At 45.3% G+C, this 20,466-nt stretch overlaps 1 long non-coding RNA gene across 2 annotated transcripts; it reads left to right on the top strand.

Annotated features, from left to right (window-relative positions):
- The first annotated feature begins 66 nt into the window (after nt 1–66).
- On the top strand, nt 67–16,779 carry LOC128340066 (uncharacterized). 2 transcript variants are annotated; one of them, XR_008313438.1, is made up of 5 exons: nt 67–256; nt 782–905; nt 12,136–12,192; nt 15,539–15,619; nt 16,577–16,779. It is a non-coding gene; the product is annotated as an uncharacterized LOC128340066 (long non-coding RNA). The 2 variants fall into 2 exon arrangements; XR_008313437.1 differs by lacking the exon at nt 16,577–16,779 and having other exon boundaries at nt 15,539–16,469.
- Nucleotides 16,780–20,466: the final 3,687 nt, after the last annotated feature.

The raw sequence follows: 20,466 nt of genomic DNA, 5'->3' as shown, positions 1-20,466 counted from the left end.
GGCCTGTGTCACAAAAGCAAGCATAACCATCTCCTTCCAGAGAATGCAACACATAATGACTGGGTATAAAGGAGTTCTCAGAAATCCCAAGCTGAACATATTCCAGAACATGACTTTCTCTTTAATAGGCTCTCTGCCAGAATGACACATTGCTCTGGCTCACTGGAGTCATTTATAAACTGCCCTTTTTCACTCTGTTCCTTCCTGCAACATTCCTGCTTCCATCGACCGGCACCGAGGGATAGTACGACTCATGGTAAAATACTGTATTATTTACACTAGCAAAGCTGTGGGGAGAAGAAATATTCTTTGCTCCTTAGTCAGTCTAGCAAAAAAGAAAGGGGAGGAAAAGACTGAAAAAGTGGAGCAACACAGAAGGAACTGGATGCCCACCAAATGCTTAATTCTTTGTGGCTGACTTGGGTTTTCCACATGAAATCTCTAGTTGGCTTCTGACTGTAAAATAATATCTGAAAGCATCCTGTGCCTCTTCCTTCTTTTCTTGAGGAGCACAGGCAAATTACACTTTGAATATAAACTTGAGGTTGAACCAGAGGTCTGTGAGGTTTACAAAATGAGGTATGCCAGAGGAGTTTAAAGAGGAGGAAGACATTTTGGTGTTCCCCCACCCTACCTTATGCTCTCTAGGAGTTGATGAAAGTCCTAAAGACCAACATGCCATAGTATTTCAGCTATCAGCAAAACATCTCACCACTCTTATTAGGCAGGATGTGGTGGTTGATTGAGTGGGAGGATTCTGAACTGTACCTCTTATTTATAGCATGCCTCCCTTCCATGCTGGAAGCCAAGGCAGCATCCATGAGGTTCCCTGAGAGTCCCATCCAGACATTGGCCAGACCATACCTGTTTAGCTTCAGCAAGGCTACTTCCTTACAAGTCTTCATGTAAGTACCTGGGACCTATATATACATATGCACCCACACCCATGCACCCAAACTAGCACCACTAGGGCTAAACTTCACTTTCTGGCATGTTAGTTTTGCAGTTATAGATTTTAAATTATTATAAGACACAGTGAGACTGCACAGACTGCAAAGTAAAAATGTTTTAAATAAATAGTCTGCTACATGCTAGAAGGCATTTTTCCTCTTTTTTTCAGTGAAGCAGTCAGAAGAAGCTCCCTTTCACCGGTAGTCAGCATTGCCACAGTCCAGCATTTTACCCACTCCTCTACCACCTTATTATGCATAATATATACTACAGTTTTCACCTGAGAAAACATAGATGAGCACCAATCAGAAACACATCTCCTTTTCAGAATTATTGACCTAATTAGCAGGTTACCTCCTAGTGTTGCTAACTTGATTTATTCCCTTTGTCTTTTGTGCTTCCAGTCTATAACTATTTAAAATTTAATCTTCTTTGATCATTATATTTGGTGAAATTTAAATTTCAGATCAGCTTATAGAAAGTGCATTACATTTTTTCTGCAGTGAGAATTCTTCCCAGTCTCACTTTTCTGTCTTATTCTGTTAACCCAAATGACTGAATAATGACTACCTAAATCTTTCTAAACATTGTGATAACTAGGAAGCAAAATTAACAATTTGTCATTATAACTTCATTTTATACATTCATTTTTCTGCAATTACAGTTATTAATATTGTTATTAATTATCTAATTATTTCTCTCACAACATTGACATTTGTGTCATTTTACAAGCCTACATTAATTAGGTATTTGATAAAAGCTTGCAGACTAAAATTAGACAAAAAGAAAAAGAAAGAGAGGAGATGTAACAGACAAAAACAGGGTGGGGGTGGTCAATTTGCTTTTCTGGATCTCTGGTTGTTGTAAAGCATAGAATAGATTCTACATTCAGATGTTGTATGTGGTTCATAGCATCTTTCACCTCACTTGTGACTTTTCCCTGAAAACTGAGATCTAACTACACCATCATTCTAGGATAGACTACTGCAATGCAATGCACTTAGGGGCAGGCGCAGAGCTATAATAGGGTGGACAGGTTCAAAGAACTCAAAGCACCCTGTGTCCAGGAGCCACCAAGCAGCCTGGTAGAGCTGCCAAGCTCCCCCTCCGCCTGGCTGGGACTCCTACCACTGCTACCTCCAGCCACCTGCTGCTGCTGCCAACCACCTCCTTCAGCCACTTGCCTGGCTCCCAGGCCCCTCCTCCTTCCATTGGCTGGGCTCCTTCCATCCCAGCCAATGGCAAGGAGATGCACATGTGCTCCCGATGGACTGATGGAAGGAGAACAGGCAGAGATGACAGCAGTGGTACCAACTGGGCGGGTGGCGGGGGGAGTGAGAAGGAATTGCATGTGCATGAGCTCATGAAGGGACACTGCTGTGGGTGGGAAGGCCACCCATGTCCACTATGTGAACACAGGCCCACTCTCCCCTTGCTCTGCCCCTGATTTGGGGCTGCCTTCTGTTCAGAATTTTCAGTTACTATAAAAAGCAATTGCAAGGTTGTTGACTAGTCCTGATAGTAGGCAAGATATCATAGAACTACTTAAAGAACTTTGCTGGCTACCAGTTTGTCCCCAGTCACACTTCAAAGGGCAGGCGTTGATCTATAAAGTCCTAAACAGCTTAGGAGAGGAGTAACCTGAAGACCCTCTGGTATGAACCTGCCTGTTAAGACCTCCAGTTTGCCCGAGCATCTGACATGAAATTGATAGCAACCAGCTTGGTCATAAGCCATAACAAAATTAAAATATCAATTCAAAATCAAACCCAAGAACAAGTGAGCAAGTAGGGACAGTGCCTTCACAGTGGTGGTTTCTCACGCATGGAACTTTTCCATTTATCTAGCAATTGCACAATTTAAACTTTGTTGAAAACAATGCTATTCTTGCAGGACTTAAATGGGGTCTAGTTCTCTGATTCTGAGACAGTTGGGTTTTATTGATATTTTTCTTGTTTTAACTGTTTATGTTAATATTTTGGTTTATGTATTTTATTGTGATACAGTCATTTTTATATTATGAGTTATCTCGGAACTACAGTTGAGAGGCAGGGTACAAAGATATTAAATAAGTGTAAGTGCTAGTGCTAAATAAACAATATAATAAATCATATGAGTTGATCTATGTATAAAAGGCTATAGACTTAGAAGTAGGGACCTGGTACTGATGGTTTTCTGGTGTCTTTCAGCCCTATGACAAATTTATATGAGACTGCCTACAAGCCTTCTAAATCATATTGGTTCAGGCAGAGAAAGGGGAAAGGAGACAGAGAAAGAGAAATGCAGCAGGCCTAAGATGTGCCATGAACATAATAAATATATCCAGATGTTTCAGGATACAGGGTACCCTGTTCAGCGTAGAGGGTCATTAGACAACTGGATAAGGGAGACTGAATCAAAGCAATATGATTCTACAAGAAAATGATACTCCTTTCATGGGCAAATTATTATCAGTCAATTATTCATTTAGGTCATCTTATGTACAGTGAATTATTAATTCAGGACACCCTTTGAGTTACTCATTGTGATCAAATGTGAGATCAGAAAGCAATTTTACTAAGAACCTGCTTGCAAGAATAATTCAGCTTCTAGCAATGTGCAGGAAGGATAGTATTAGCTATTGCCGACACTGGGCAGCATCCAGAAATTAGTCATGACTAAATCCCATTGAAATTAATAGGATTTAGGTTAACCATGACTTAACCTGTCACATTGATTTCAGTTGTGCTTAGTCATGACTAACTAGTATGGATCCCACCCCCTGCAATTTTATAAGCTGTTCTCCTGAAATATTAGTTATGTTCTTCTATGGATCAACGTTGGGTCCCCACATGTTATTGGACTTCAGCTCCTGTAATCCCCAGCCCTAGTGGACTTTGGTTGGGGATTATGGGAGTTGAAGTCCAATAACATCTGGGGACCCAACATTGAGAATCCCTGTTCTAGGATCTCCTGTCTATTTGTGGACAACAATAACAACCCCATCCTTTTCTACCCTTGGTACTAAAATAGTGCTAATCTGTATGGAGTGTCCCACTCAGAGTCAAATTAGATGTTATTTTAAGAATGTGATTGGGGCTAGTGTGCTAGTTTTTAATTCAAAAAATAACAGCCGAATGCGGACCATGTTGTGTGTGGTAGCGGCAGGTAGCCCTCTCCCCCTGCAGTCTCGAATCAGATTGTGAGTCATATGCTTGCAGCTGTTTTTTTGCTCTTTTAAAACATCATATCCTTATGTAATAGATAGCATAGGTTTGCATCAATATTTTGTTTCTTTTTTCTTTTTAATTCAACTGGTTAGACGTTAGCTACAAAGTCAGAGTGAGCGAGTGAACAACCTAGAACTGAAGGATTATGAAAGAAAAATCCCACATGGTTGATATGGGAGCAAGGGTTTGCCAGTCTGTATGTATTTGCTTATTTCCTATGTTAAACATCTGCATTAGTGGCACTGACTGACAATCTACTTAGGGAAGTGTAGACTTGGCAAAAGCTGCACTTTATTATTAATAATAATAATAATAATAATAATAATAATAATAATTCAATTTCTATACCGCCCTTCCAAAAATGGCTCAGGGCAGTTTACACAGAGAAATAATAAATAAATAAGATGGATCCCTGGCCCCAAAGGGCTCACATACTTAAAAAAATCACAAGATAGACACCAGCAACAGTCACTGGAGGTACTGTGCTGGGGGTGGATAGGGCCAGTTACTCTCCCCCTGCTAAATAAAGAGAATCACCACGGTAAAAGGTGCTTCTTTGCCCAGTTAGCAGGGGATTAATTAATGCAGTCAGAAGCTTCTCCACTTTTTCAGTATAGGGAGCTGCCATGTACTGAGTCCATCTAGCTCAGTATTGTCTACATAGACTGGCAACGGCTTCTCCAAGGTTGCAGGCAAGGGGAGAGCCATTTTTGCTGATTCCCTGCCCTGGAAGTGCTCTTTGTCCTCTAAAAATATGTCCCTGAGGAATGCATGACTCCCAGGGACATATTTTGGAAGGCACAGAGCACTTAAAGAGTCAGGGAAGATCAGCAAAAATTGAGGCTCCCACCTACAAGCATGTTGAGGAAGTGAGGAAGCCTCCAGCTGAGAGGATGCAGCTTCTCACTGTATCCTTGGTTCATTAGGATGCCATCCTCTGTAGACAAACAAAATATAAATTAATAATTAAGAAGCAATAAAGACTGCAGCTAAAAACAAATTAAAAAGCATCAGTACAAACATAATAAAATGCCTGTAAAAACTTTTCACCACTATCCATCAGGAGTAATGATGACAGCACTTGACAGGCACCCGCAGGGAGACTGTTCCATAAGATGAGCGACTCAACAGAAGAAGCCCTGACCTGTGCACTGACTGATTTGACTTCACAGATGGAGGGAATATGGACAGAGATTTAGTCAGCATGGGGTCAATGAATAGATTAACCAAAAACACCACACATAGAACTTACTCCTTGTAAGATCTCGCATAGTATTCACACAGAATAACTCCAGGCAGACACAGAACTCTTAACAAAGCATTTTCATTGAGCAACAAACACACTAAGTAAAGCTAGCAGATGCAACAGCTTGGCAGATTCAACATACTTCAATATAGAGTGGAACCTAACTGCAGATTAATTAAACAATTCAAACATATCTAACGCTCCTCAAAGTTTATATAGATTTGGATCTTGAATTTCTTAACCTTGCCTGAATTTTGACGTTTATTAATGTAGAATAGATATTTCAAGACTTGAAATATTATACATTAAGATTTCTATTGAATCAACACGACATTGAGGGTGTTCTCATGAGCAGGCAAAACTGGGCTAACGAACCCAAGCCTGGTCCTGCCTGTGTGTGAGAACTGACAGGATCACACCCAATCCCATCAGCACCTTGGCAGCAAACCTGCCAAACCAGCCATCCTCTTAAATGGGACTAAGGGAGCTAGTGGTCCCGTAGCCCCATTTTTAAAATTGTCTGTGCAGTACTGTGCAGAGATGGACACATCTGCGGGATTCCCATCAGGGGAATCCCCATAATGCACTGTGCACTCGCTCAGTGCATTATGGGAATTCCAGGGGCAGGGCAACACATCCCAGTCCTTCAACCCTCCATGCTGCCAGAGAAGGCAGCTGCACGTCTGGGCACATGATCTCCGCACCCAGACCAGAGGCCATCATCAGCTGTGGGGAGGTAAGCTTTTTGAGGCTCCCTCCCCGCTCTCTCCTGAGCCCGTTCTCTCCAATCATGAGAAATGGTTCATTGTGTAAGGGCCAGGGCCAGCCTTAGGGGTGGATGAGCTGAGTGGTCACCCAGGGCACCTACCTGAAGGGGTCAGTGAACGGAGTCTGGTGACTCACTGAGGTCATTCATACAACCAAAAACTGTGTTTTATCTGGGTTTGAGAGCTGTGTGTGCTCCCAATTTTTGGTTGTGCAGAAGCAAGGTAAGAGGAAAACCTGGGTAGAACTGATTAAAGCTTTCCTCACAACCAGCCCAACCCTGCCTGGGCTTCCCCAAGCAGAGTTAGGCTGTTCGTGAAAAGTGGTGGGATCCTTGTGGATCCCTCTGCTTCTCTCCCACCTAATCCCCTTAATAAACCCATCTATTAGCTGAGCTAAAGGGTGCTCTTGCACCCTTAACCTGGCTACAAGGAATTGTGTGATTCCTTGAGCTGCATGCAGACTGAGGAATCAGAGAGACTGGTGCATAGAGCACCCATCTGGGGGGAATCCGCTATGCAACATGCATGCTACATGTTGCACTGAGGGATGCCTGGAGGCCAAAACAACAAGTTTCAGCCCCAGATTCCTCCACCCTGCTCCATGCTTCACGGAGCAGGGCTGTCTGTGTGAGCGCACGGGAAGCGTGCCAAAGCCGACCTGCTTGGTCATCTCGGGGGGAAGGTAAGTGGACAGCAGCCATTCTCCCACCCCCAGCCTGCCCAGGGTGATCGTGAGCATTGTGCGGAAGCAAAATAGGATGAAAAGCTACCCAGATTTTCCTACCTTGCTTCCACACAATCACTTCTACCCAGGTTTCCCTCTTACCTTGCTTCCACGAATACTGGGAGCACACACAGCCACCAGACCTGGGTAGAACACAGTTGTGGGTCGTGTGAATGACCTCACTGTGTGTTTGAGTGTAATGTCTGTAGAAGGACTGCGAGACTTCAGTGGAATCCCAGAAGTGAAGCAGGAGAATATTAATTTGCAAAACAGCAGATTATTGAGGTAGCTCTGGGTCCTTTTCAAGGCTTTGCTAGGAAAGCCTGAAAACAGTAATAGGGCCTGTTACACTACCTCAGTTTGCAAACCCGTAGAAGCAACACAACTTAGCAATACCAGCGGGGTGCCAGAGGCATTCCTCTTCCAGGGTGCTTTTTATCTGAAGGCCAACCCTAGTAGGGGTCTTCATATAACAAGCAGTTAGAGGGGGGAAATTAGCTTCTGCATCTGCAGTGAAAGGCATTGGGCGCTAATCCAAGATTTTTAAAAAATCTGTTTTTATAGTTTACTTGCTTTGCTTTAAATGCGACTCTTGCACCTACCCGCCCACTCACTCACCCACACACTGCCACCAGTTTCCATGTTCTTTCAGACATGTTGTCTGCACATTTATAAGCTAAACAGTACTGTCAAAGCTGCCTATCTATTCCCTGATCATCTGTTCTAGCAGTTTTTTTAAAAAATGATGAAAAATTACATGAAGCCCATGTCAAGGTTAAAAAGAGTTGAGCAAATGATGAATTAAAATGTGACTAAAAACTCATCAGGTGAATATTCTACATATAAAAACTGTTTTGTTTTATTATACTTTTCTGCAGGCTGTCAGAAATAGCATCTGCCTCAATGAAATGCAACACCTGCACAGACATTACTCATCTGAGTAATGCAGTAATAGCCCTGAGGGAAATTATCACTTCAGCCATCTTACCATAGGACAGTGTCCACACACACACACACACACACACACACACACACACACACACACACAGACACACAGACACACACACACCAAAAGCATGCAGTACTGTGCAGAGATGGACAGATTGCAAGCAGCAACTTTCATGAGGTTCCAAAGGGACAGTGTGTGTTGTTATGGATATTCTGAAGCATAGCCCCAATGTTAAGGATTAGCCCCTTCATCACAGTAGCTTCATTGAGACATTATAAAATTGCCCTGCCATGTACAGCGGGGCGAAGGGAGAGGAAGTCCCACCCCCACTGTGTCCATCAGCAGCGTGCCGTGCTGCTCACTGTTTACAGTGGGGCTTGTCTGAAGAGGGGAAAGCCCAAAGCGTGATGGTTGGTGAGTGCTTCTGTGATTGCAAGACTGGATCAACCCAATCTTGCAATCACAGAAGTGCCCTGCATCCACCATCATGCTTTCAGCTCTTCTCTCTTCAGACAAGTGTCAGTGGCAGGGCACACTGCTGATTGACATGGCAGGTGGGACTTCCTCTCCCTTCACTCCACTGTACGCAGCTACAACCGGCTGATTTTATAACATCTGGATGGCTCATTCTAAAAGAGTAATCTCAACTCCCCTCCAGCAGCCAACCTCTGGCACCTGCCTTCCTGTGCCACTAGTGCTCTGGTCCCTCAGCAAGCCAGGCAGATTAGGCTCTGGGGTCTAGGCTTCAGTACCAACTTGAATTCAGTACCAACTTGGTTTGTGATCTCACAAACCAATTATGATGCACCAGGCCTAATCTGAGCAACTCAGACCTTCTCCCTGGAAAAAAATCTAAGCAACTCATCCCAGGTCTCTCTGGCTGACCTGACTTCCAGTACCTCACCTCCAGCCCATCCTTTCCCACATCTTCTGACCTTCTTCTGACCCTCTTCTTAATCTGGTACTTATCCTTCAGCCTGTTCTCAACCAAATATTCTGTCTCTGGACCTTGTTCACCTAGTCTGGTACCAACCCCAGCCTGTTCACAGCCATGCCATCCACTTCTGATGCTCTCTGTTCTCTGCCTGTCCATGCCAGAACTAGACTCTCCACTGAAGCCAGTCTCAGAGCTTGACCAAGAGTTGACAGTTTTATAGAAGGGTGTTCTTCACCTGCCTCACAATGGTGGCACTCCTCCTCAATCCCTGCAAGCCTAAAAGTAGATACATTCTGAAAGCACTGCAACTTTGGCTTTTCAGAGATAACATGCTACCAACTTGTTTTTAGCATTTATATTGTGGTTTTAGCTTTTAAGTTTGGATTGTAATTGAAACAGTCATGGGATATTTAGATTCATTTTCTAATCTTGTTGTAAAGACCCTCAAGAGGAAAGTATTAATTTAGATAAGTGAATAAATAAATTCCTTTGCCTTATCCTTGCCTATCCCATTTCCTTTTCACACAGTACCCAGGTGTCTCTTTCTGGTATATTTCTTTTCAATCTCTTCCTATTCCCTTCAATCCTGTTCTACTCCCTTAGAACCCTGAACTGAGTAATAATTTTAAAACCGCTGATGTGACATTAAACACATCATTGTCTAGTTAGGAGCTTGTTTTTAGCTGTGGGGGTTGCTATTCTGGATCAGGACCAACCCACAGATATGGGCCAGAGTGCATTTGCCAAAAAATAAAAGAAAAAGTATATGGAATTTCCAATGCATTCACATAGCTTCTAGACCATTCACAAATTAACCAGGATACAACACATGTCTCTTGCTCCACATTACAAACACAAAACCAACTTGGACATATAGTGCATTCATAATTGGGGGCAGGGAAATTAAAACCACAACACATGTGCCTTGTGTCACAGTTCTCATGAAGTCCTTTTGAATCACAAACCAACTTGAGCATAGTGCATTTGGAAAAATAATGCTTGTTTATTCAGATGTAACAGTTCCACTTTCACTAGATGTGAAGCACTCTCAGATGCTTCACACGATTAGTGTGAAGTGCCATTAGGGCTTGTGCGAGGAGATCAGGCATAGCCTGGTCTCTCCGCACATGGGCAGGGAGCCGTCCCTGGGTGTCTGGATTGGCCGCCCACACGATTGCTGGCTCCATGATGGAGCCAGCAAGGGAGGTGGGGATCAGGGGCCGTGCGGTCCCCAGAAATCCCAGGATGCCCCGCGCAAGTCCACAGGCCATCGGGGAGAGACCCCTGAGGCCGGGAGGCTTGTTGGAGCCTCACGGAGGGGGTCTCCTCAAGAGCCATCGTGGTGCAAAACCGCACTGCGACATCTCACAACTGCAAAATGCAGTTAACGGAGCGAGTGCGGTGTTAACCTTGTTTAAAGGCAGGGGTTCCTAGGCGGGCTAGCCACCTTGGCACCACCGGGCTTGCAGGCAAGCCCAGTGGTTCCAACGATAACTGGAAAGCAGGCTAAGCTCCCTTAACCCACTTTCCAGTGATCATGGGAATAGCCTCTGTGAATAGAGAGAATTCTTTCTAGCAGCTTTACTACAGTAGGGGAAAATTCATTAAAAATCACAGAATTGACCAATTTCCTTGAAATAAAAGTTATTCTGTTAAGAACTATTCTGGCTACTTTCCTTTTACTATAATCTTAATTGATAATTACCTTCATCACAAGTTAGCCAACTTCAGCCTTAAACAATCACACATCTACCATATTGAATTGGAGCGGATGACATCATCACAAACTACACCATTGAGGTGTCCCTTTGTGTCACTCACTACAACTGTACCAAATTTGGTTCAAATCGGTTAGGCAGTCCACAAGTTAGCCTGCTTGTGCCTTAACTATTCACACATCTGCCATTTTGAATTGGGGGGATGACTTCATCACAAACGATGCCATTGAGGTGACCCTTTGTGTCCCTACAACTATTCCAAATTTGGTTCAAATCGGTTAGGCGGTTCACAGGTTACCCACCTGTGCCATGAACATTTATGAGCCCACTATCTTGAACAGACTGGCTGATCTACTTCATAATGAATACACAGAGTCCTGATTTTTTAAAAAAAATGGATTGACTGATCTGCTTAAAAATCAATACACAGAGACCTGATAAACTATCTTACATCTGTGCCAAATTTCAGAACTCTATGCCAAGCCATTCTGGAAATATAAAACTGACCCTCTTTTCCCTTGGGGAAAACATGGGGCCCTCTAGGAGAGTAGGCACAGACTTGGGCCCCCAATTCCATACCTAATGGTGCCATTATTGTCCATAATCACAATTATTGTCCATTTGTCAGTACTATTTTCAAGGTTTTATGAACAAACAGTGACATTTAATTGTAAACCGCCCTGAGCCATTTTGGAAGGGCGGTATACAAATCAAATAAATAATAATAATAATTAATAGTTTCTTTGCCAAAGTCATAACTTTCTGAAGCGGGGGGGGGGGCACATGTGCTGTATTCATTGAGTGAAAGAAGCCTTTTTTATTCTTAATGTACCAGAGAATGGTCTTAGCTCTGAGAAAACATGACCTCTGTGAAGTGGGCAAGGTCAGCTAAACCCAGAGTGATTTGCTGTGTAAGAGCCAGTGACACAAGCTAAGCTACCTCAGGGCACTTTTAACTTAGGTAACCAAATGCAACAAGACAAGATGCTCCTGAAATCTGGAAGCTTCCTCAGCTTCTTTTAAACACACACACACACACACACACACACACACACACACACACACACACACGGGGTTCAGCCATCTAAAACCTTTCTGTCACCACTTATTACAATGCTACTGCTACCAACTTCTATTTATCCTAAATATCAGATAAGACTCATAGAGTTATAGAGCTGGAAGGGATCATAGAGGTTTTCTAGTCCAACTCCCTGCTCAGTGCAAAAAAACTGCTGCAGCATCCTTGATGCTGTTAATCCAGCCTCTGCTTGAAAACCTCCAGCCTACCATTACACAAAGGAGACTGTTCCACTGTTGAACAGCTCCCACAGTTAGACAATTCTTCATAATGTCCAGTCTAAATCTTCTTCTTCATAATTTCAATGACTAGAACCATTGTTTCTAGTCCTGACTACGGGAGTGACAGAAAACAAGTCCGCTCCTTCTCCTGTGTGACAACCCTTCAAATATTTCAGGGTGGCTAACATAGTTCCTCTTAGTTTTCCCTCCTTCATGTTAAACATACCCAGTTCCTTCAGTTGTTTCTCATAGGACTTGATTTCCAGACCCCACACCATCTTTGTTGCCTTCCTCTGAACCCATTCCCATTTATCCATGTCTTTCTTAAAATACAGGGCTCTGAATTGGACATAGTGGCCAAGATCCAAAATAAGTGAGGTTTCATCAGAGTGGTAAGTATAGACTTGTGCAAATATCTGAAAATGTGCTTGATGTCGATAGCTTATTTAGGTTATCTATAGTGTAGGGGGGGAAAGTTGTTCTAGTAAGAATTAATCTGCAGCCTACTCTTCTCACTATCTCTACATCTAGACTAAATTTGGTACAAATTGAGGTCCACAAGTTAGATCTCTTGTGCCTCAAATATTCACATGTCTGCCATCTACTACGCCAGAATAGCGTAGTGGTTAGAGTGTTGGACTAGGACTGGGAAGAACCAAGTTCAAATCCCCATTCAACCATGAAACGCACTGGGTGACTCTGAACTAGTCACGTATCTCTCAACCTAACCTACCTCACAGGATTTTTGTGAGGATAAAAATAATCATGTGCACTACTCTGAGCTCCTCGAAGAAAGAGCAGGATATGTAAATGTAAAAGTAAAAATAATAAATAAATAAATAAATCTTGGATTGGAGTGGATGGCATCATTACAAACTACACCATTGATGTGTCCCTGTGTGTCAGTCACTACAACTGTACCAAATCTGGTTCAAATCGGTTAGACAGTCCTCCAGTTAGCCCACTTGCACCTCAAACATTCAAGCACCCACCATCTTGAATGACATCATCACAAACTACGCCACTGTGGCATCCTTATGGGTCACTACAGCTGTAGCCAATTTGGTTTAGATCAGTGAGGTAGTTCACAAGTTAGCCCACTTGTGCCTCTTGTTCACCATCTTAAATCAAGGTGGATGCTATAATCACAAACTATGCCATTGAGGTGTCTCTGTGTGTCACTCACTACAACTGTAGCTAATTTGGTTCAAATCGGTTAGACATCATCACAAACTACGCCATTAGGGCATCCCTATGTGTCATTGCAGCTGTAGCAGATTTGCTTCAGATCAGTTAAGCGGTTCACAAGTTAACCCACTTGCACCTCAAAAATTTACACGTCCGCCACAATGAATCGGTGTGGGTGACATCATCACAAACTATGCCATTGAGGTGTCACTATATGACTCTACAACTGTACCCAATTTGGTTCATATTGGTCCAGGCATTGCAAAGTTGATAGCAGGGGGACGGACACATGGAATGCTGGGTGATCTCATAAGCCTACAGGAAAGTAGGCTAAAATGTGTTTTTTTAAAGGCCGTCACCACTGCTTCCATCATCACCCAGAGTAATTTCAACCTAGCCACTGAAAGCACCAAATAGCCCCTACAATTTCACATTTTTTTGAGTGAAACACTATTCTGGACCACCCAAGCTCACAGATCTCCTTGTTCCTCTACAGCTCAGCTATGCCCCCATTTCTCTTCCCGTACCCCACCCATCTCTCTACACACTCTATATTGTTCCCCTTTTCTCTACATTCCATGGTGTTCATTCTTCTTCCTATGCCACACAAGTGGACCATACAGCATGTTGGGCTGGCTGGCTGGCTACAGCAGTTGGGCAGAACTGGCCCAACACAACTGTATGAACATATGAAACTGCCTTATATTAAATCAGACCATTAGTCCATCTATATCAGTGCTATCTATACTGACTGGCAGCAGCTTCCAGGATTAAAAACAATATTATTTTGAAGTCTATCTAGATGCCAGAATTTGGGACCTTTCTCATGCAAGGCATATGCAATACCACTACACTATGGTCCTATCCCCACATAATCCTGAATCCAAGAAGAGTTGTTGTGCATTAATTTAAGCAATCTCCCATCTCCACCCTCAGTTTTGATGGGCAGGCCTTAGAAGTTCCCCCAAAGAAACCAAAATCCAGCAACAGACAAGGAAAGCAAGCAAACAAGTTTGTGAAGAAAAAGATTGCATTGTTTATACAAGAGCAGTGAAGCCATAGATTAAAAACTAAGTCTCAATGTTAAACTGACTGTATCTTTGCTAGTCTCATACTAAAATCATTATATTTTGGTGTGTTTTTAGTTTCATAAGAACAGCGCTGCTGGATCAGGCCCAAGGCCTATCTAGTCCAGCATCCTGTTTGACACAGTGACCCACCAGATGCCTCTGAAAAGCCCACAAGAAAGAGGTGAGGGCATGGTCTCTTGCCTGCCATTGCTCCCCTGCAACTGGTATTCAGAGGCATCTTGCCTCTAAGGCTGGAGGTGGCCTATAGCAACCAAACCAGTAGACTTCCAATAATTTGCACAAAACTGCTCTGGGTCCAAACCACCCAGTCTGTGTACCAGTTCTAACGAACCGGTCAGAGATTCGGTTCATGTCCAGAACCAGGGTTGAACTGGGTTGAATCAGGTTGACCACTGTTCTAGTGCTTGCAAAGGGAAATACGGTAAGGATTCCCCTTTACAAGCACCAGGGAACCCTTTGGGATTGAAAAAGGGTGGGTGGGGTGGGCAGGAGATTATCGCACATGCTGTCACAGTGCCGTAGATCCTCAGGGGTGGCAGCAGGCCACCAGGATCTCACCTAGGCCCTATAGGCATTCCCCACATCAACTCGGGCTAGTGGGGGCCCGGCTCGGACCTCTGCACAAGTGTGGAGGCTATTAGACTGACCGCCGCACATGAATGGAGGCCATTTGCATCACCGTGCAAATTTTGGTGACACAATTGGCCTCTGCACATGTGTGGAAGTTAGTTTAATGTCCTCCATGCTTGCGTGGAGGCCCAAACCAGGCCCCAGACGGCCCAAGCTGATGTAGGGGGGAATGCTGGTGGGGCCTAGGGGAGCTGCTGCCACCCCACTGCCACCCCAGAGGAACCACGCCACCAGCTGACTAACTAAAGCTGGATTAATTAGTAAAGAATGTTTCTGTGATGGCAGCACTGTGGGGCTAAGTACTCAGCAATGGCAGCAATCACCATTAAAAAGGTTTTTAGAATGCTCTTCTAAAGGAAGAATCTGCATTTGTTGCAAGGAAAGTAATCATTTTCTAAAAGTATGCAGACTGAAGCATCATGAGACAAATAAGCCCAACACAAAGTTAAATCAAATGTCAAGAACTGAGCAGTGAAGAAATTATGTGTTAGGAAGAAAGGCAAAACATGTATGAACATATGAAGCTGCCTGTCAGACCACTGGTCTACATAGGCCATCATTGTTTACTCTGACTAACAGCAGCTCACTAGGGTTTTAGAGAGAGAGTCTTTCGCTACTATCCTGCTCAAGATCCTTTTATCCAGTATTGTCTGGGACTCAATCTGGGGCCCTCTGCATGCCAACTAGGCTCTTGATCACTGAGATATGGCCTCCTCATTGCAGAAGTGTATTCAAAAAGATGCAGACAGCAACCTAAAATGTCAGTTTACATGGGAGCCACTAAAGTATATTTCTTCGTCAATACAGGAGTAATTGTCATTTTTTCTAGATGAACAGCAGAACCTGCTGGAATGTTCAACATCTGGCCCCAAGAAGGAATTACAACTTTAAAGTCAATTTTGCTATGATGGTAAAATCTAAAAGGAAGGGAGTATTGAAACATTTTCTGTGGCTAAATGGAATTTTGGTGCATTGTTAGGCTATGAAACAGTCACCAGCCTGAACATAGCTGCCAACTGTGCAGTTTGTTCAGTAAAGTTTATGCTAGTGCTTGAAGTAACTGAAAGGGATCTGAGCAGTTATTCCCCAGCAACAGGCTATGACAGCAGCATCCATTAATTTGATGTTATCGCTGAACGCTTGGAGTGGACACATTACTGCAGTTGGATCTTCATTTCAAATGTCTGTATATTGATAGGAAATGAAGGAAAAATTACAGCACTGAGTATTGCCGCAATGCAGGGAGATGAGCTAATGGAACATCACTGTGCATGCATCCCGTGCAAGTTGATTGCAAAAGAAGAGAAGCGAGCTTGTTGCCAGCTCCAGAAGTGTAGCCCTGATGGGTGCAACCTTTCCCCAGTGACTGTGAAAATCTTGATAAAGATAGTGATGAGGCACTTCAGTGAAGCTTAAATTCTAAGCCTTGGGTTTGCCCTCCCACACACTTTAGGTGGGCAGGCAAACCACAGTCTGTCATTTGCGAAGTCAAAAAGCACAGGGTACATTTAATTACTGTGTTAGCACTTGAAAACAGTTTCTGTGCCAAGAACTGGTTGCTGTGTGTGTGTGTGTGTGTGTGAGAGAGAGAGAGAGAGAGAGAGAGAGAGAGAGACTCTGTGTGTGTATTTGTCCCCCTCTCTTGGTTGTTACTCTGCTGTCCTTTTGTGGTGACTTCACAACAGGATAATCCTGCACCTGGGATCTGAGCTATACAAGGAAGAGTTTAGGAATATGTTATGAAAAGCCATTTCATGTAATAAATAGCTTATGAAATAACTGTGGCAGAGCAAAGGTCAATGACAAGCTTCTCTTTTTCCCCCTTTACTTTTGCTACTCCTTCATCTCATTGAAAATGTTCCCCTAGAGAGTTCTGTGTGGCTGCATCGAAGGATTTTCGTAGTCTGAGGTCACCTTTCCTTACTGAGGTCCCTACTGAGGCTGAGGCTTCTTCGGTCCTTTTAACAGCTGTGTAGAAGATGGAATTTCGGCAAGTGTACTTTTCCCTATCCTTGCTTTACATGCTGCCCAGAACTATCTCTTTTACAGAAGCATTAAAAATACGGCAACTTTATCTTTCACCCTAGTCCAGCCGTCTGCAACCTGAACCACATGTGGCTCTTTGTTAATATGACAAACATGATGAGGTTATTCTCATGACCGCCAAAAAGCGGGCTAAGGGAGCCTAGCCTGCTTTTTGGCAGTCGTGTGCTGCCACATGAGCCGAGCGGCTCCAGGAGCAAACCGCCCTAACTACCCCACTGCTTAGCCCAGGTTAGCGGAGCGAGTGCTCCGCTAACCAGGGTTAACGGATCATGTGTTGCCGCGCCACAGCTCCGCGCCGCGGCAACTCACAAGGAGATCCCCAACCAGGAGGCTAAAAAGCAGCCGCTTGGCTGAGGGGTCTCTCCAGTATGCTCTGTGCACTTGCAGAACTTCTGGGAGCCGCACGGCCCCCGAACTCACAAGCCCCTGCCGGCTCCGTAACAGAGCCAGCAGTCGTGTGGGCGGCCGATCCAGTCGCCCAGGGCAGACTGCAGGATCGTCTGTGGGGAGAGTGGGCTAAGCCCGCTCTCCCCGCTTAACCCCATGTGGCGGTTCCCGCTGATCGTGGGAACCGCCTCAATAACATAGATATTGTTATTAAACTGGTTTGGTCATGAGTAACGAACAGAACAGAGAGGCTCCATTTGCACATAATGTGAAACTGGAGTTGAATGGAGCAGAAGTTGGAATTCTTGTACAGGATGCAAAAGCAACCTGTGGTTTCCCTCGCCAAACTCCCATTTGAACCTTCAGTTTGTAGTGAGTTTCACTGCTCCAACCTGAGGTTTGAAGGTGGCAGTGTTACGTGCAAATGCAGGTGCTGTCATAACCTTGGTTTCATGCTGTTTCTGAAACCAAAATCACAGAGATGGTGTCCCAGACCCACCCAGGAACATGTCTGCTCCATGCCTGCCAAGCATCTCGATGGCTGCTCTTTGAGCAATTGCCCCACCCCTATCTCTGCATTCCTCAAGCCATTGCCTGGCAACAGGGACACTGCCTTGTCCCTTTACCAGCTTCTAAGCCTTTCAAAGGGAAATGTCATATTGGGGGATGCCCATTTTCCATGATGCCTCTCCCCACCCCCGTGGAAACCAGAAGAGAAAGGGGGAGGGATGGAAGGACAGGCACTATGTGTGCCAGTCATCAAAACAGAAACAAACAAAAAAACCCATAGAAGAGTATGTTCACAAGCACATATAATCGAGGTGGCACCATAAACTGGGCAACCTGATGAGATCAAAGATATAGCTGCAAAGATAAGATATGGCAGGGCAGCTATGTAGGGGTGTGCACGGATCGGTCTGGGGCCATGCAAGAGGCCTCCGGACCGGTCCGGAATTTGGCCGGTCCAGCGGGGGGGGGAGTGTCGCTTTAAGGGCAGGGGGTAGTACTTCCCCCCCCCGCCCCACCGCTCTTCCCTCTCCAGCGCTGGACTTTGCTAAAATGTTTTGGGGGCAGCAGAGTTCCTCCCTGCCCGCGACGGGCACATGTGTGGCGACAGCTTCTACTGCTTGTATTCTCAGGAGACGACGACGGGGGCAGGGGCGGCAGGGAGGAACTCTGCCTCACCAAAAACATTTTAGCAAAGTCCAGCACTGGAGGGGGAAGAGCAGCGGGCGGGGGGGAGTACTACCCTCCCACCCTTAAAGCCACACTCCCCTCAGTGCCGGACCACACCTCCGTGGTTCCGTGCGCATCCCTACAGCTATGCCCAGTGTGGGCTTTAAAAGACATGGGTTCTTGAATGTCTCTGCTCTATTTTTATACAATAAAGTTGGGGAAGGGGGGCCCAGCCCCTTCCCCTTGGATGCAAGAATGTCCTCTATGGCATTACTCATGAGAAGAACTGCCCAGGGGTACAAAGGGATTGGGCAGAATCACTAATAATGTGTGACGATGCCCCTTCTCCCAAGGATCACTCTCTCATGAAAGTGAAACGCCATGGAGACACCCATGCACTATTCAAGAGAAGAACTATCCTGGGATAGTTCCATTTACCAGAGAGAATGGGGGCACCACACAAGTGGGGCCACCTTGATTTGGATGGCCTAACTCATGAGAACTCAATCCAACGGAGTACCCTGGAAAGGATTTGGGGCCTCTGGTCCTCCCCAGTGGGCTGGTACTCTCCTGAGCAGCCTAATCTCTGGGCAGCAAGCCAACACAGGGGCAGGAGTGTGCTTGGGTGTTCCTGGACTGCTTGGCCTGGGTTTTCCGCTGCAAGAGCACCCTTGGTCACCGTGGACCAGACTCCAGGATCCTTTGTCCTTCCTCGTATATATATCCCTTCCTAGGAAGTCAGCGTGATCCCTTCCTGGAGTTACTGAAAAACAGTGCCCCTCTGCATCCGCCCCACTCCCTCAAGACTGTTTTGGTCCAGGGCTCTTGCAAGGGCACCAGTGTAATTGCAGTCAGAATAGGGGTTTAAATGCCATTTAAAGGAATGTAAATGTGCTGAGGGCAGATGGTCCATTCTGAAAGGCACTAGCACAGTTGGCACGTCCTATTGACGATCATGGTGCCACTGCTGCTGCCTCGCAGCCACCCCATTGCCTTCCCATTATGTCCCCCCATCTTGTATCCTGACCCCCCTCCCCAATAGCAATGCCAGCCCTGACCACCTCACCAGTGCCACCCTTCCCCATCTCACAGCTCCCTTACCTTCTGGGCACACTGGCATTTTAAATTGCAGGTCAGCAGCAGAGGCAGCGGTAATGGAGGCAGTCTCAGGAGCAAAGTGAAGCATACAAGACTGTTGCTGGGAAAGCAAGCGAAAGAGGAAGTGATCCAGCTAGCAGGAAAGCAGCACCGAGAAGAGGCCACCACTCCATGCGAGAAGTGCTGTCCTCGTCACCTCAACAGTTAACCTGTCATTTAATTTAAAACAGCCACTGGAAGATGGGGAAGGGCAGGGCCAGTAAGAAAAGTGGGGCTGGCAGCTTCTTGGCCTCGCCTCTAGTGGCAGAAACCCCTAAGCTGGCACTAGTTTCACCCCAACTATTAGCCCATCTTTAGATGACCAGCAGCTGTAAGCACAAAGCGCTCTCTCCTCTGTGTGTGTGGAGGCTCTCTACAGACCTTTTATTGATCCCAGGTAGATCAAGGGAAGGTCCCAGATTCAAACCCTGGCATCTCCAAGTAGACAGTGGTGCACCTAGTCAATTTTGTAGCCAGAACCTGGAGGGCTACAGAGGCCCCTCTCCAGTGAGCTCGATCTCAGAAAGACTGCATAAAGCAGCTACTATTTGGCCCATTCGCCTGCCGATCTCCTATACTATGCAGGGGAGGGGGTCCTGAGAGCCTAGAGGGCAGCTGCAGTCACTGGGCTTCTCGCACATGCGCAGTGCAACGACGTGAGTGGCCACTGGACTGCTCGCACATGCACAGTGCAACAACGTGAGTGGCCACTGGACTGCTCGCACATGCGCAGTGCAACGACGTGAGTGGCCACTGGACTGCTCGCACATGCGCAGTGCAACGACGGAAGTGCTGCAAGTGCGTGACATCAGGTATTTGTAACACGCGTTAATCACACTACACAGGTGCGAGTGTCACAAATACATAACATCACACCCTTATGACACTCATGCCATCATAATGCATAGGCATGAGCGGCCCCGGCGGCCACAGGCAGGCCTGCTCACCCTTGCACACACACACCTCACAGTAGAGGTGATTGGCGGGTGAACACAGCAGGAAGGCCCAGTG

The sequence above is a fragment of the Hemicordylus capensis genome, chromosome 1, assembly GCF_027244095.1.
Source record: "Hemicordylus capensis ecotype Gifberg chromosome 1, rHemCap1.1.pri, whole genome shotgun sequence".
NCBI lineage: Eukaryota > Metazoa > Chordata > Lepidosauria > Squamata > Cordylidae > Hemicordylus > Hemicordylus capensis.
Note: the sequence above shows the minus strand (reverse complement) of the source record. Positions and strands in the feature narration are given on the sequence as shown.